Genomic DNA, 6,938 nt, shown 5'->3' on the forward strand with positions numbered 1-6,938 from the left:
GGAAAAGGGGGAAATGAATTTGCTTCAGGAACTGCCTAGGCCTAATTACTCTGCAAGCAGGGTTTACTGTAGAAAGCGCATGTGCACGCGTCTGCTGGAGGGTGCATGCGTGTGCCTGAGCTGCACAGACTTGCTCTCTCAGTGATGGCCGCTGTGCGCTCCTGGTGATCTACCTCTCTCTTTAGGATGACTGGTGGACAAGACCACCTTGCAAACCCAGAAAACTCACCACATTGGTTCCCAGATGAAGAAGTAGCCAAGCAGGGTGGGATGAGCAAGGGTACTTGTCCATCCATATATTTGGAAAAATCAGGAAATGGGGGCCACGAGTTGAGGGAGAGGAAATGGGAACGAGGGAGTAAGACTCAGGAGGGAAAGAGGTCATTCTAACCTAAATCAAATAGTGCAGACGAGAATTATGAACATCGATAAGAGAGCAATGATTCGGCAGCCAGAACTACAAGACCATGACAAACGGCTCTCTGGAGAAACGGGGCCGCTTCCTCGCCTGGAAGTCAGGGAAGGGGTCTCTCCACCAACCCAGGGCTGGAGGCAGCGCCTGTGGCTGCCTAATTTAGCCTGGAAGTTAAAATCGCTGAAGCAGTTTATAGAAACAGCAGAGTGAGCTGCAGCGCACAATCAGTAGGCAGGATCCAAGACGATGGCATAAATGTTTCAAATGTGCTCAGGGTAATTAGTTTTGAATTACCATGTGCATATTTTAAACATTTAAATGATCATCCCAGGTTTTCGAAAACAGTTTCACGAAGCTTGATGTCGCTCCCCCTCCCAGCGCGGCCTCCCCAAGGGAGAGCATAGTGCGACTGTGCTGGGACTGAGCCAGGTGAAGCAGAGCTGTTCTGCGGCTCCAGCCGGAATTGGTGAGCGGCGGGAGCCGCACTAAACCCTCGGATAAAGGCGGATTAGGCCTCAGCCCTGGGTCTTGGTGCAGCTGGCTCGCCCTGGCCGTTCCTTCCTCAAGCCAATGTCAGCTGTGCCAGTTTTCCAAAACGATTGGTTCAGCCTTTAAGTTTTCCATTGTGCATGAAAATGCAATTCCATTTTGAACACACACACACACCGCACCCTCCGTTTCTCTGCCCATACCATTTTATGAAGCCTCAGACCGCTGGGAAACTTGAAAATTTGACCAACCAAGTAGGAAATGCGTTTTGATGTTTTAAAACAATGATCTTGTCCTCTGGTCTCCGGGGGCCAAAAAACCTTGGGGTCAGTCCTCCCGGCAGGCAAGCAACAATATCTAAATCCCTGATTCAAGAAAGCAGTGAGAAGGGCCATGCTATCATTCGCTAGGACTTTCCTTGTCTGCAGGAGTCCAGAAGTCTTTGAGGGCAATCCACTCTGGTATCTTACAGAGCCCCTTTCAACCTCAGGAAAGAAACTGTTTAAAGTCTGTAACTTTAGGTACCTGAATTTAGAACAGCCGCTAGGACAATGCTGCCCCACTGCCTTCTCTCCCTGTAATACACGGTTTCTCCAGCAGGTGGAGCTGGGAGATAAAAACTATGAGCCTGTGCCGGGTTCCTTTGAGTAGGCGCTATCTCTGCTGAGATCCTGATTGAATGAAAATTGTTCATTATGCAAACTGTCTGGTTCAGTACACAGAGGCAGCCCCCAGGCGCAAACCCCAAGTAGTCGCTTTTTTTTCTCCCCAGATTAAAACATATGAACTGCTTTGATGTAATCTTATAACAAAGCCTAATAGAAATTTTATTTCTTCTGAAGTTGCCTGTCATTTCTTATTGCCCCCCTTCATCTGTCCTATTAATACCCTTACAGTCAAGGATATGCTGCTCCGGGTCTAGACTGTGTCTGCAGATGAGAACAGTGTGTTTTCCTCTACAATGGACTGAGGTATTTAAATATAGCTACACTGCTTTGGATATGTTTAATCTCCTGGTTTTTGCCCCCACCCCCACCCCCATTGCTATTTATCATTTTAATGGAATGCTACAGAGTGCCACATTATGCAATGTGTTTAAATTGATAAATTATATTAGAAAAATATCGGATGGGGGTTCTTAATGGTAAGTGGGTTTTTGTGGAAATATTTCCTCATTAGTAGATCAGCTCCTTGCAGGGTAGAAATTCTAAGGATTTGGGAATAAGCTATATTTATGACCTATTTGGCTAATTAAAATTAAAGCATAATTTTAGCATGAAGTTCCTGCAAGACTTTGCAGAGAGGGTGGAGAAAGAAACTTGCCCAAATCCTGTTACTTTTAAATGTCAGTTGCCATAACAACTTCGCATGAGCCATATTTTTTTCACTTGAACATTCCTTTTAGGATTCGGTTGCTATAATAATTTGCCTCAGCTCTTTTTAGGAGGCATATTTTCCTATTTTCCTTTTGTGATCATTTCAAAGCTTTCATTACTGTAACAAAAAAAAAAAAAAAACCAAAAAAAAAAAAAACCGATGACCATGTAAACCTCAACTCTCCATTTTTCCATGTGAAGACCAGAATGGTCCCCAAAATAGAAATGTGGTCTATGGAGAATTCCTTTCCAGGGCGGGTTCTCTAGCCCAGAGGGGAGGCAGTGCTCTAGGGAGCCATTGTTGTAGAAGCCAACTCCTTCTGGCTGGGAATGATTAAACCCACAGATTTGGGGTTTTTTCTTCTTCTTTTTCTTTTTGAGACAGCATCTCATTCTATAGCTCAGGACTCAACACAAAAATCTCCCTGCCTCTGCCATCTGAGTGCCAAGATCATCACTGACATGAGCCACCACATCCCAACAGGATTTGTAAAAATTGTTTCCTATGTGTTTTGCCTGCATGTATGTTTGCAGCACATGTGTTCTTGGTTCCTGAAAAGGCCAGAAGAGGGCAACAGATCCCCCCTAGGACTTGAGTTATAGAGGACTATGAGCCACCATGTGAGTGCTAGGAATGGAACCTGGGTCCTCTGGAAGAGCAGCTAGTGCTCCAACCTCCTCGACAGATTTTTTTTTTTCTTTTAAAGCATGACTATTAAGTTTTTCTGTGTATCGGATTTTGGGTTCTGATGGATATTGAACTCAGGACTCTACACGTTCTAGTACAGCGCTTGCCTCTGAGTTGATACCAACCTGGTTCCCCGGGCATTTTGCATTAGGCAAGGACCAGACCAATCCTCTCAAGAAAAGATGAGTTGTTTCACCTCTGAAGGCCCACTGACATATTGTTTGGCAGATCCAGTGGTTCTTGATCACTGAATGGAACAATGCCCAAAGTACTTACTTAAAAGCAATGTGGCAGCAGAGTGAAGTCCAGCACCTTCCTTCTAAAGAGTGGCTGCTAACCTTAATTAGACACTATGACCTTGGAGAAGCACCTGTGACTGGGACCTGTTCTGGCCACAGGCATGCTATAGTCAACGAGCCCTGTCAGCCCTCCAGACTCTGTAAAGCAGCTGTCATTGCTGAGAGCATACCTGCGGTCTGAAGAAAGGGAAGGACATTTCATTTTCAGGTTTGTGGCTCCACCTATGAGGTGGAGCTTGGCTGCTCCTGCTGGTCTCCTGTGTCCGAGGCCAAATCTGTAATCAAGTTTAGTGACACACTGGCTATCCTTGTTCATATCAGGGTTGTCTATCTCCCTCTGCTGTCTTTTCCCCTCCCTTCCCAACAATGGTGGATTTTGAGTAGCCATTCCTTGTGTTTATTTTTTAACATTTACCCACTTATTGTGATGGACACATTCATGCATGGGCCATGGCATGTGTGTGGAGTTCAGAAGACAATGTTCAAGAGTTAGTTCTTTCCTTCTACCATATTGCTCCAGGGATCAAACTCAGGTCATCAGACTAGGATTTAACAGCAAGTGATTTAACACATTGAAGCATCTCCCTGGCCCCTCCTGTTTTGTTCAGACAAAACTTCATGTTGCCCAAGCTAGTTTTGAACTCACTATAAGTGCAAGGATAACCTTGAACTTCTGATCTCCTGGTGCCTTTATACCTCCATACCATGCTTACACTGTGCTGAAGACAGGAATATGCTGCCACAAGGGGCTTGTGCCTGTGCTGAAGATCAAATCCAGAGCTTCATGTGTGCTTGGTGAGCATGCCTCTAACTGAGCAACATCTCTAGCCTCCGTGGCGGTTTCTTTTCAAGCCTGAAACTGATTTGCTCAGAGGGACTTCTGTAGGAAGGGTAGTCGAGGGAAAGAGGCTACATGGTGAGTGAGCTTCCTGCCTCAGTCCTTGGAACCCATCTCGTCTCCTGCCATCCTGTACTGTGAGGATGCATCTATTTTTTCTACTTCAAAGGAGGGAAGTGAAGAGAGGCCACAATGATTTGTAAAGAGAAAACACAAACCCTTCTGTAATTGTGCAGGAGATGATAGTCACAGTAGTGCCCCCTTTCCCACAGGGTCTGCCCTCTGTGCAGTTATCCAAGGTCAGCTGGAGTCTGAAAATATCAAATGACAAACTCCAGAAATCACAAGCAAGTTCTCATCTCACGCTGCCCTGAGAGACACTTAAACGCAAGCACTGGAGTGCCGCAGTGGGCTAAGATGGGGCCTCAGTGACCACCAAGCATCTGGGCAGCACTCCACGGACAGCCTGGGAAGGGATAGTGTGGAGCACTGTGGGACTGGATTGTGTTACTAGGAAAGACTTCCCAGGGGCAATAAATAGTTGCCTAATACTAGGTCACAGTGTCTACATCATCTGCTTCATCTCGTCATGGGGACACTGGGTCATGCAAGAAGTCAGACACCAGACAGGAAGGGTAGCTTTTAGAACATGTTGTTATGGTTGTGTCATTATAGTCGATCTCTTTCTGTGCTGGATTTAAAAATCCGATGTTTAAAATGATTTTCATTTTTATGTATATAGGTGTTTGTGCACCACATGCATGCCTGTTGACCAAAGAGACCAGTAGAGGTTGTCATATTCCCTGGAACTAGAGTTACAGACACTTGGGAGCTGCCATGTGTGTGCTGGGAATCAAACCCAGGTCCTCTGGAAAAGCAGCACTATTGACCACTCTCTCCAGCCCATGATGGCTTGCTTGCTTGCTTGATTGACTTAGAAGTGGTGTCTCTGTGTGTAGGGCTAGCTGTTCTGGAACTTACATTGTAGATCAGGCTGAGCTTGAAGTCATAGAGATCTGTTCGTCTCTGCCTCCCAGATGCTGGGACTAAACGTATGCACCAGCAGGCCCAGCTGAATTTGATTTTTATAATAGGTATGTATGTGACAAAACAGAACATGTATGGACCCAGTATTGTCCACAGTTGCTCTGTTTTTGTTTATTTTCGAGTCAAAGTCTTATGCAGCCCAAGATAACCTTGAATTATTTCCCAGTACTTTTTTCCAAGACAGGGTTTCTCTGTGTAGCCTTGGCTGTCTTAGAACTCAGTCTGTAGACCAGGCTGGCCTCTAATTCACAGATTCATCTGTTTCTGCCTCTCAAGTGCTAGGATTAAGGGTGTGCCCCACCACTACCCACCTGACCTTTAACTGATCTTTCTGCCTCTACCTCCCAAGTACTTCGATCCTAGGCATCTACCACCAGGCCTTGTTGTAGGATGCTAGATCTCAAGTCCAGGGCCTCATGCTTGCTAGGCAAGAACTCTACTAACTGAGCTATATCCACAGTCGCCGTGGGAGGCTGTCGAACAGACCCTGCCCCCCATAAAAAGGATGACTACTATATTTTCTCCTGGGGCAAGCAACCTTTGGAACTCAGAGGTCACAAGGGAAGGAATCAACTGGACTGAAGCATGAGTTGCTCTTTTCAGACCCGGCAGTGTGCTTTGGAAGAGACTTTGATGAAGGTCTGTATCTGTTTGGGATGTTCAACATTTTGATTGTTCCGTACACGTCCACTGAAATGTAATACTTGACATTTCTCAAGAACCAGTTGTGTAGGATTTTTTTTTTTAAACCAAGTGTAACTGAACTATATGTTCAGGGAAATGGAAATAAAACATTGCTTAGTTTAGACATGAAGCTGGCTTCCACTTCATCCTCACCCTGCTTTGAGGACATCCATCTTCTCCCCACTTCCTCGCCCCTGAGCTTAGGAGGTGGGCCTCCCTCCTCCCACTATGCATGAGAGGGAGACAGGCAGAAATAGAGTGAGAATTCTTTGGCCAAGCAAGCCTGCCTGTGTTCAAATTCCACACCTTTCTCCACACGACTGTAGAATTTACCTGAGGGCAAAACAGGGATGATATTCCTGCCTGTCTTGTAGCCTCTTGCAAGGGTTAGACTTAACACCCAGCAAGCACTGAGCCTAAAAGCAGGGTACATTTCAAAAAAAGCACTGCCGACTGTTAACTCTGCTCTGAAGGACAAGACTCCTCTTGGTGGATCTGGCCCAGCTGCAGTTCCAGGAACCACTGCAGGGCTATTTTCACAACCTCAACTGATTAGCATGAGGCAGCTTCTGGAGCCTGCTGGTGACTTTCATTTCAAGGGCCCCCAAAGGCCAATCTGGGACAGCAATGGCCTTGCTCTGGGACAGTGAGTGGACAGTGCAGCAGCTAGGCTAGTTCTGACTCAGCCTAAGAGAGTGGTTTTCTAATGATCAGAAGCAACCAACAACATAATAGGTTCTATCTATCTATCTATCTATCTATCTATCTATCTATCTATCTATGTATGTGTATGAAAGAGACAGAGACAGAGAGAGACTCTTATTGTATATAGCCCAGGCTGGTTTTTGTTTCCTCTTCAGTCTCCCAAGTGCTGGGATATGGGTATATGCCACCACACCTGTCTTAATAGGTTGCTTTAGATTATAATGGTTATCCATTTAGAAAAGGCTACAGTTCTCTGTGAGCTCGAGGCCAGCCTGGTCTACAGAGCAAGTTCCAGGAAAGCCAGGACTACACAGAGAAACCCTCTTAGAAAGAAAGAGAAAGAGAGGGAGAGAGAGAGAGAGAGAGAGAGAGAGAGAGGGAGGGAGAGAGGGAGAGA

Source organism: Grammomys surdaster, unplaced genomic scaffold (genome assembly GCF_004785775.1).
Source record: "Grammomys surdaster isolate TR1022 unplaced genomic scaffold, NIH_TR_1.0 126278, whole genome shotgun sequence".
Classification (NCBI taxonomy): Eukaryota; Metazoa; Chordata; class Mammalia; order Rodentia; family Muridae; genus Grammomys; species Grammomys surdaster.